Source organism: Miscanthus floridulus, unplaced genomic scaffold (assembly GCF_019320115.1).
Source record: "Miscanthus floridulus cultivar M001 unplaced genomic scaffold, ASM1932011v1 fs_674_3_4, whole genome shotgun sequence".
NCBI lineage: Eukaryota > Viridiplantae > Streptophyta > Magnoliopsida > Poales > Poaceae > Miscanthus > Miscanthus floridulus.
Window position 1 is genome coordinate 19,722 of NW_027097094.1, and position 11,140 is coordinate 30,861.

Here is an 11,140-nt window from a genome sequence, read left to right on the forward strand (position 1 = left end):
TCGGATGATGTCACTTATGCTAGCAATATATTTGGAACTTATATTAATGTAATCATTTGAAAGCTATGTTGTTTTCACTAAGCGGTTTTGAAACCCAAACTTGTACTTTTATTTGTGAACCCATTTGTAATATTATTTTCACTGCAACTCTACGTATGTGATGTGTATTTGCTTGATCGCGTGATCTTGGTTATGATGTTGATTCCCGAGGTCCTTCGGGACACTCGGCGGACTACCAGGTTTATATAAGTGAAAGTATGTGCGTGTCAACGTGTTAGCGGGGACAGCCATACTTGATCTTGTATAAATTGGGCGGTTCTATCACATGGATCATGGTTGGATATATTTACTATCGTGGAAAAGAACCATGTTAATAATGAATTAAGACCGGGTGGAGTCTTGTGTAGGTTTGGACATAGTGATTCCATCTGAGTCATTTAAGGACCGATACGCTGTACGTCCTTATGTCATGTTGAACGCAGCCTAACACTTAGCTGGCCGGATAAGTCGTTCCGACCGCGAAGCCTGGTAGCTCGATTCAGGACGGGGACGCGAGCAGGGGTCCACAATCTGGATGGAAGTAAGGATGTGCAGGGAGCCATTGGCGTAAGCCCAAGGGCGGGTTAAGTCACCGAGCACTCATGGCAGAGTGGTTCTCTGATTTTGCAGCACTGTTCGAACTCGCGACTTCTGAATTATACCAACGGTGACTTGTTGGCGACCCTGACGGGGGAAGCAAGGTTTGTGTTAGGAATACCCCTCCAGCTAGATAGGAATCGATTCGAATCGCCGTCTCTCCCGAATAGTGAGAACTTGACTGAGCAGCGGCAATGTAGATTCAATTAATTTAACGATATGGTTAAATGGGTGATGATAATAATGTTGCCATGATTTATACCTGATATGGTTATTAATGTTTGCATCTTAATCAAATGATTGCTTAGTACATGTGCTAATATAGATGACATGTTAATGGCTAAAAGTCACTGCTAGTTCAGGTTAAGAGTTGATCATTATTACTTATGCTTTTCCGCAAAAAGAAAGTGTCAGCCAGATCCACTAAATTAAGCTATGCATAATCCTTGGTGTCATTTGTTTTGGTTTTCGACGGGTATGTATAGCTGAGTACATTCTCGTACTCAGGGTTTATTTCCTCTTGTTGCAGATATTCTGTAAGTATTGTCTCCACCCGGCGGGTGATGAAGACTAGATCATGGGCATGATCTCTGTTTCTCTTATCTGAATGCTTTTGCGGGTTGTGATCAGCGAACCAGTATTTGTATTTGAACTCGGGTGTGTAAGTTAAATTATTTGCTTCCGCGTACTTTACAAGACTTGTTTTGTAATAACGATGACTCTGAGGTGATGTAATCTATTTGCAAACATCTGCGAAAATGTTGTAACGTACGATATGTTATGTTGAATTATTGTGATCTTGATTGTATGCAAGTTGGTTTGAAATCATTCGAGATTTCAGTTGACTACCGGGTTTATATGGGCTCAAGTGCGAGAATTTGATCGTTTCGGCGATTGTTTTTGTACTTGTGCTCTTATAAATTGGTCGATTTTGTGACATAATCGGTGTGATTAATGGAGATTGGTTCATAAATAGCAAGTAACGATATAATATCTATCAAATTTATGCCATTACTTAATACAAAATTATCTCATGTCCTCTAAAATGCTTTATATTTGATATAGTTTTAATGTTTCGGTACACTATATTATAGGACGGAGAAAGTAGAAAAATATATATATATATAAAAGAAAAACGTATGGGCAAAAAAGAAAAAGAACAAAAGACCCTCCTCAAAGTTAATTATGCTGCTGTTCTTCTTCGCAAATACGTATGACGTATGTGAAAATATAACGTATGAAAGTAAATAACGTATATGAAAACTATAACATATGTTGTGATTCCAAGGAAGAAAAAAAGAAACCCGTGATGAGGCTTAACAACTGACAGGCGTATGTGGGCTAGACGAAGGACAGCATTCAGCTGCGGCCTATGCCCATCCGCCTCTAGGTGGCCCAGCTACAGTTCGGACTTCTGACCGGAAGATTGGCGCTAACTCGCTGGCCTTGTGCAACCCAATAACAAGCCTTGTAACTGGCTTCATCATGGGCTTGTAATTGGGTAACACTTAATGGCCTACATTGTTTCATTGTTCACCGCCACCCGGTTAGGCCCAATATAGCCGGCCCGTGATAAAGCTCCTTGCGATTCTCCGCCACGGAGAAAGGCCCACGAAACTCAAAGCGGCGCAAATCGACAGATGACATCATCTCGAAGCGGCTCGGAGCGCACGAGAATGTTCAAGAGAAGCCGACAAGCGTGAAGGACCCCGCACGCCGGCGCCGCACCGCGGTCGCGAAGCTCTATGCGGATACGGAAGCGGCAGGAGCTCATGCCCAACAGTTGAACAGAATAGCGCAAGGTAGACAAACTGATGACCGGTTATTGTGCGCCTGGTTTTATTGATGACTGCAGCAAACCAACACTGCCGACATGCTGGATCTGGCCTTAGACTACATCAGGATGTTCAAAAGCAGGTCAAGGTATATGCCCACATCCAAAAGCATTCTTTTCTACAAAGTGATTTGGGTTATTTTTCTCCTTCATGAAGGAACTATAATTGCACATACATGGCTTAATTTTATATTGCAGAAATTGCTCCTAATTGCCAATGATATTGCTAGTTATAACGCTGGGAGGCTTATCATGTCTTCAAAAGTTATTGAATTTATCTTTAAGCCAAAACCCATAGGTTGGATTCTAAAACTCTTTTCCTGCCACTGTTATTCATAATAGTACCATAAATATTTTGTGATGTTGGCAGTGGATATAAACAATGTTTATAGCTACGTTCTCCAAACTGTTATTTGTCCTTTATTATACTCTTAACTTTTGTTTTCACTCACCCACTATGAGCTAGCAGCTAGGTATTGATCTAGGATCAACCAATAGCTGACATAAACCTAAAACATGGTAGATGTTGAAGTATAAGAGAGAATGCATATGAATCTTGGCTTCTAACTTTTTATTTAGTGTGTGGTACAATATTTCAGGTGGGAGATATACCTTAGTGGTTAATCGAGTAGGTTATTCTTCTAAACATCGACATTAGTTACTAGCGCACTTCGTAATTACTAATAGTTTTATACTTCTGTAGCTAAGCAAGCAGGTCGAACTACACTTGCTACTCTTCGTGTGACGTCAACAGCTTGTGGTCTCCTATCCAGATATGCTAACAAACACATATTTTTTTTGTTTGTTTGCTGAAAGTTGAAGATCCACTTCAGAAAGGCACGGACTTCTATAATTAAGGTTCCATCCTGGAGGAGGAGGATACGTAGTACCAGCTTATCGTTGTTGTCCGGTGTGTCGTATACATGTGGTCCAGTGTCATGGTTAAAATTGTTTTGTTTTTAAACTATTAAAATTGTTGTTGTTGGTACATTGGGTTGCACATATTGATCTTTTGCAATCTTATTTGCAATGTACATGGACAATGTCTTCTGTACAAGCGGGGTGGGGAGGGAATATGTAGTGCAAGTCATGAGAACTCATAAAAAATTGTATTTCGATTGCTCAAAAAATATGAGATGTATCCATATCCCATAGGTGTCTTTGTTTCAATAGTTGGGATTCCCTCAATTTTTTCAAAAAGTATGAGAATAAATACATTCATATTTGTCATTTTATATGATTTTTATAAAACGAGATTGAATTCTAACTTTTGCGACAAAAGTACATCTATGTTGTGTGAACGTGCATCGCTTCAATTTTTTTGAGCTACAGAAATATGTTTTTGATTGAATCTTAATGAAGTACTTCAAATTTAATAGAATTAACTTTGAACTTCATGACCCCGTAGTGTTAGCACGGGCAAATATACTAGTAGCGTGGTAAAGTGCCAGAGCCGGATAAACGTGCAACAGGCCCAAAGTAGGAGCTAGTAGGATCCAGCCCGGTTCGACTGGAGATAAACCGTTCGTCTAACCTGGCCCGTCCCTATCCGGTACCCTTCTCTCTGCTCTAAGCCGCGCCGTGGTCGAAACTCAAAACTCGAAAGTCGAAAGTCGAAACTATCCATTGCTGTAGTAGAAATGCTCTCGTTGCGGCCACCCCGCACCACCTTCTCGCGCCCCTTGAGTTGGCCGAGACGGGGTCGCCTTGGCGGAGCCGCCGCACCGCACTATGTTAGCGCCGTGGCACCGGCGGCCGCTCTGGAGTCAGCTGCGCCTCCGAAGACCGTCTCCTTCCCGATTTTGGTACGCATTCCGCTGGCCGCCTCCAATGTGCTGCAAAACCTGTTCGATGAAACGCTGCTATGGAGATTACTGGCTCAGTTTGTTTAGGGCGAGATTGCTGGCTCTGTTGTTTCTGCGCAATGGTTTCCACGTACTATGCTACTTGCTCGATGTAATGCCACAGCGGGGTTACCTGTTGTCCTAGGCCCCGCCGGTGGCTTGGACTGCCTTTTGGAGGGGATCAGAGTGTTGAAATAATTTTAGATTTGGATTCAGATGTGTCTTTTGCACTCTACAATCTTTGGAAGATGATTCTGCACAGAACCTAATGCCTAACCAAATGTGCTCACGGCTCACGAGATGTACATTTTCTAGGACAGCATCGTCAGCAGTACATATTTTCTAGAGCAACACTGTCTCATTATTATACAACAACAACAACAACAACAACAAAACCTTTAAGTCCCAAACAAGTTGGGGTAGGCTAGAGTTGAAACCCAGCAGAAGCAATCAAGGTTCAGGCACGTGAATAGCTGTCTTCTAAGCACTCCTATTTAAGGCTAAGTCTTTGGATATATTCCATCCTTTCAAGTCTCTTTTATTGCCTCTACCTAAGTCAACTTCGGTCTTCCTCTGCCTCTCTTCACGTTACTATCCTGGCTTAGGATTCCACTACGCACCGGTGCCTCTGGAGATCTCCGTTGGACATGTCCGAACCATCTCAACCGGTGTTGGACAAGCTTTTCTTCAATTGGTGCTACCCCTAATCTATCACGTATATCATCGTTCCAAACTCGATCCCTTCTTGTATGACCGCAAATCCAACGCAACATACGCATTTCTGCGACACTTATCTGTTGAACATGTCGTCTTTTCGTAGGCCAACATTCTGCACCATACAACATAGCAGGTCTAATCGCTGTCCTATAAAACTTGCCTTTTAGCTTCTGTGGTACCCTTTTGTCACATAGGACACCAGATGCTTGCCGCCACTTCATCCACCCTGCTTTGATAATATGGCTAACATCTTCATCAATATCCCCGTCTCTGTAGAATTGATCCTAAATATCGAAAGGTATCCTTCCTAGGCACTACTTGACCTTCCAAACTAATATCTTCCTCCTCCCGAATAGTAGTGCCAAAGTCACATCTCATATACTCAGTTTTAGTTCTACTGAGTCTAAAACCTTTGGACTCTAAAGTCTCCTGCCATAACTCTAGTTTTTGATTCACTCCTGTTCGGCTTTCATCAACTAGCACTACATCGTCCGCGAAAAGCATACATACAAGGGATGTCCCCTTGTATGTCCCTTGTGACCTCATCCATCACTAAGGCAAACAAATAAGGGCTCAAAGCTAACCTTGATGTAGTCCTATCCTAATCGAGAAGTCATCCGTGTCTCCATCACTTGTTCAAACTCTAGTCACAACATTATTGTACAAGTCCTTAATGAGCCCGACGTACTTCGTTGGGACTTTATGTTTGTCCAAAGCCCACCACATAACATTCCTTGGTATTTTATCACAAGCCTTCTCCAAGTCAATAAAAACCATGTGTAGGTCCTTCTTCTTCTCCCTATACCGCTCCATAACTTGTCTTATTAAGAAAATGGCTTCCATGGTTGACCTTCCAGGCATGAAACCAAATTGATTCATAGAGACCCGCGTTATTGCTCTCAAGCGATGTTCGATAACTCTCTCCCATAGCTTCATAGTATGACTCATCAACTTAATTCCTCAGTAATTAGTACAACTTTGAATATCCCCTTTATTCTTGTAGATCGATACCAATATACTTCTCCTCCACTCATCAGGCATCTTGTTCGATCAAAAAATATGGTTGAACAGCTTAGTTAGCCATACTACAGCTATGTCCTCGAGGCATCTCCACACCTCGATTGGGATACCATCCGGTCCCATCGCCTTATCTCCTTTCATCCTTTTCAACGGCTCTCTGACCTCAGATTCTTGGATTCTCCGCACAAAGCGCCTATTGGTGTCATCAAAAGAGTCATCCAACTGAAAGGTTATGTCCGTATTCTCACTATTGAACAATTTGTCAAAATACTCTTGCCATCGATGTCGGATCTCATCCTCCTTCACCAAGAGATGCTCCCTTTCATCCTTAATGCACTTAACTTGGTTGAAGTCCCTTGTCTTTCTCTCATGAACCCTAGCCATCCTATAAATGTCCTTCTCTCTTTCTTTCGTACTCAAACGTTGGTAAAGATCCTCGTACGCTCTACCCTTTGCCATACTTACAACTCGCTTTGCAGTCTTCTTTGCCACCTTGTATTTCTCTATGTTGTCCACACTCCTGTCATGGTACAAGCATCTATAGCACTCTTTCTTCTCCTTAATAGCCCTTTGGACTTCCTCGTTCCACCACCAAGTATCTTTAGCCTCGCCTCCACTTCCTTTGGTTACTCCACACACCTCTGAGGCCACCTTCCGAATGTTGGTTGCCATCTTCTCCCACATATTGTTTATGTCCTCTTCTTTCTTCCAAGAGCCCTCTTTGATAACCCTTTCCCTGAATACCTCTGACGTCTCCCCTTTCAGTTTTCACCACTTTGTTCTTTCAATCTTAGCTTGTTTATCCCTACAGGCATGCACCTAAAAATGAAAGTCTGCCACCAAAAGCTTATGCTGAGAAACAACACACTCCCCTGGTATCACCTTGTAACTCAAGCATGCTCGTTTGTCCTTTCTTCTTGTGAGGACAAAGTCAATCTGGCTAGAGTGTTATCCGCTACTGAAGGTCACTAGATGAGATTCTCTCTTTCTAAAGAAAGTGTTGGCTATCATCAGGTCAAAAGCTACCATGAAGTCTAGAACTTCCTCCCCCTCCTGATTCCTACTACCATACCCAAAACCTCCATGAACTGCCTTGAAACCTGCGCTTGTAGTACCTACATACCCATTAAGATCTCCTCCTATAAAAAGCTTCTCACTACTGGGTACAGCTCTAATCAGGCCATCTAAGTCTTCCCAGAACTGTCTCTTAGTACTCTCGTCTAGGCCTACTTGGGGGGCATACGCACTAATTACGTTCAAGACCATATCACCAATGACAAGCTTGACTAAGATAATCCTATCTCCTTGCCTTCTCACTCCCACCACACTATTCTTGAGGCTCTTATCAATCAAAACTCCTACTCCATTTCTATTCGCAACTGTCCCTGTGTACCAAAGCTTAAAACCTGTATTGTCCACCTCCTTCGCCTTCTGACCCTTCCATTTAGTCTCTTGAACGCATAATATATTTACACGCCTCCTAGTCGTGGTATCAACTAATTCTCTTAACTTACCTGTAAGCGACCCTACATTCCAACTGCCTAAACGGATCCTAGTTGGTTCGACTAGCTTCCTTACCCTTCGCACCCGTCGAATCAGATGTGAAGACCCTTGCTCATTTTTCACTACACCCGGGCGCCGATGTAGCGCGCCACTAAGGATGCGACGACCCGATCCTTGATCACTTGACACCGTGCCCAGATCGCGACACGACGCGTCACGGGGGGTGACGACCTGACCCTTGCTCATTTAACACCATACCCAGGTTTCGATATGGCGCGTCGCTAAGAGGGTTACACCCCAACGATTTTCTTTCGGGTTTCATCTCCATTAGAATGGCTAGATTTAACATTGGCTCGCCACGCCTAACATTTTTATTTGGGGTTGATCATGAGTCAAGCTTCGCTTTCAGATTTTCTGTTACTCTTTCCTGGGAGAGTTTAACTGAGAAAGCACAACGCCGTATACTTAACCTGGTTCCACAACGCACATACTACACAAGCTAGATTTCTGGTTAGTTGATGCATATTCGGGTAAAAGTATAAGTAGTTTGTCAAATATGAAGCTGGCTTCCCTGGATGCAAAGGTGGCTTCTTTGGCTACCGTGCTTGCATCTATAATTCACAAAAGCAAGTGCAAAGCTGCAAATATTCGTGAATTTCCTTTTCGTCAACAACAATCCTTCTCAACAATATCTTATGCTGATAGAAACTTTTCTGGGTCGTTGGATATATCAAAACTGTATAAGAATCTTATGTAATCATAAAGAAATGGAGTTGGAAAGGAAAATACATAAGCATACCTGATCAACTATGCCCATTTGTAAGAGGTGGGCAACTTGTTTAATATTTTACATTGGAAGCTATTATCCACTGTTCTTGCTTCATATTGTAACAGTTCTATTATCTAAACTTTTCAAAAATTCCCAGGTCTCACATTGAATAATGCTATGCTAAATGTCAATGTTTTATTTGAGCAGTTGGGTACAATTTCGATGTAGAATAGCTGTTCAGATTTCTTCTGTCTCCTTTTTTTGAGGAAACAGGAGTGGACAGGCCCCTACTGATTATATATATTAAAAAAAGAGGAGAACGTTTGAAAAAGAAGGCAAAAAGACTATCTTGCTTAATTGAAAGGACCTGATCCTTTTGTTACTTAGTCTTTTCATTTGTTCCATTATTTAGGTGAATGGCTGCACTGGTAAAATGGGGTTATCTGTCGCTGAGGCTGCTGCTCTGAGGGGCCTTCACCTAGTCCCTGTTTCATTCAGTAGTAGAGCGAAGGTTGAAAAAACAATACAAGTTGGACAAACAGACATTCAGATATATGGTCCTTCTGCGAGAGAAGATGTTCTTTCATCTGTCGCGGATGAATTCCCAGATGTCATTGTTGTGGACTACACAGCACCTGATTCTGTGAACGGTAAACAGTTTAGCCTTTTTATTTTCTCAATACGATATATAAAGTTCTTAGTACATGTTATGATCACTTTAGCCTACACAATCATGATATTGCAGTTTGAGAATTGCTAGTTTGTGCTAATTACTAAACATGCTGTTATAAAATCATTTTGCTGCTATGTTCACATCAAAATGTATATTCAGGAATTTTGCTGTACATTTTTTGTTAGGTTCATGCTAATGATTACATTTCAGTTCTTACATGGCAGGATAACAACAATTATAAGAAAAATACATATTTTATGCCTGTCAAATTTCACGTAGAAAATCTAGGAAGCTATCTGTTAGAGTATTTATTTCCTATCATTTACTATGTATCGGCTGCCTATTGGGTTTCCACCCAGTGTGCTGCCTAGGGACTCCTGACTTGTTGCCTGGGACTTCCCCCCTCTTAACTCTCTAGCTTAGCATCTCTCTATATATATGTAACCCTCTTGTAATCTCAATATCAAGTAATCCAAGCCTATTGGCCTTCTTCTAATATGGTATCAGACTAAACCTACGATCTCTCTGCTTTCGCTCTTCCTGGCGCCCGCCTCGAGCCGCGCCTGCCCCTTCACTTCTCGCGCGTGCGCCTCGAGTCACGCCCACCCTGCACGCCCAGAGCCGCCGCCACGACCTGCGACCCTTCCCTGTCACTGGTGTGCCCGGAGCTGCTGCCCCAGCCGCGCACCCATCGCCACTTCAACCTCCGGCGCCTCCACCGCGGCTACCGCGATCAAGCTTCGTGATGAAGCTCTCGCCGCCACGCAGAAGTTGGAGGAGGAGGCCGCCTCCCTGCACTCCACCAACACCGACCGCAGCCAGCAGCTTCAGACAGAGGCTGACCTCCTCAAGTCCGCTGCTGCCGCTCAGGATCATGTTCGTGCCGCCGCTGACGCCCTCGAGAAGGAGCGCGCGCAGGCCGACGCCCAGGAACAGCAGGCCGCTGCCCTCCAGGACTGTCTCCGCCTGGACTCCCTCCACGACGATGACTCTCAGGACGGCGGCGATCACTCCTTCTCCTCCGACGCCGTGACCATCGCTCATCTGCACAGCCAGGCTGCCGCTATCCAGAACATCAAGAACTTGATTCTGATTGTTCTAGACCTCCAGTCCTCCAACTACTCCAAGTGGCGCGGCTACATCCTCCTCATCCTCGGCCGCTTCACGTTGAAGGACCACGTCCTTAGTGATGCCTCCCGCTTCACCGATCCCACGTGGTCTCGCATGGACTACATGGTCGTCTCCTGGATCTTCAACACCATCTCCACCGACCTTCTGGACGTCATCCACGAGCGTGACGGCATCTTCGCTCGGGCAGCATGGCTCGGCATTGAACAGCAGTTCCTGAACAATCGCGAGTCACGCGCCATGATCCTCGATGCTGAGTTTTGCACCCTCTCCTAGGGCGCCCTCTCCATCGACGACTACTGCCACAAGATGAAGGGCATGGCTGATGCCCTTGCTGATCTTGGTGAGCTCGTCCATGACTGTACTCTGGTGTTGAACATACTGCGAGGCCTCAATGAGCGCTTCCAGTTCATGTCACAATTCATCACGCACCAGAAGTCGTTTCCCTCCTTTACGGACGTCCGCGCTGATTTGCGCCTGGCCGAGCTCAACATGGCACCTCCCTCAGCACCTCCATCGGCTCTCATCGTCTCTTCATCCAGCAAGCCACCTGCATCCCATCCGGCCTCTAGGTCTGCAACCCCGCGTCCTCAATAGAACGCCAGGGGGGCTCGTCTGCTAGTGGCCATGGCCGGCGACGTCATGGCGGTCGTGGCGGCCGTGGCCAAGGCGGCTCGAATAGCGGCTCACCCGGTGGTTCCCAGTGGCCCTCCCTCCTCAATGGACTGGGTCCATCCACATGTGGCCCGGGTCCACTCCCGGTGGCCCTCATGGACCACCTCCCGCACCGGCCTGCCTCCGTCGCAGCAGCTGCAGCAGCATGCTCTGGTGGCCGGCGTTCCTCCAGCCTACTACTCTTCGGCTCCTAGGCCATACCACCATGTGCCCTGCAACACCTCGGTGTTAAGAATGCATTAACATTCCATCTCATGAGCATAATCATCATTTCATTATGCATAAGCAGCATCTATGCATTCCAGTCTAAAGAAAGGAAGTGTCATTTCATGTGGTGCTGA

At 44.7% G+C, this 11,140-nt stretch overlaps 1 pseudogene; it reads left to right on the top strand.

The window, feature by feature from the left end:
• Positions 1 to 10,220: 10,220 nt before the first annotated feature.
• LOC136532628 (uncharacterized) lies at positions 10,221 to 10,721 on the top strand (annotated as a pseudogene).
• The last annotated feature ends 419 nt before the right edge of the window (positions 10,722 to 11,140 follow it).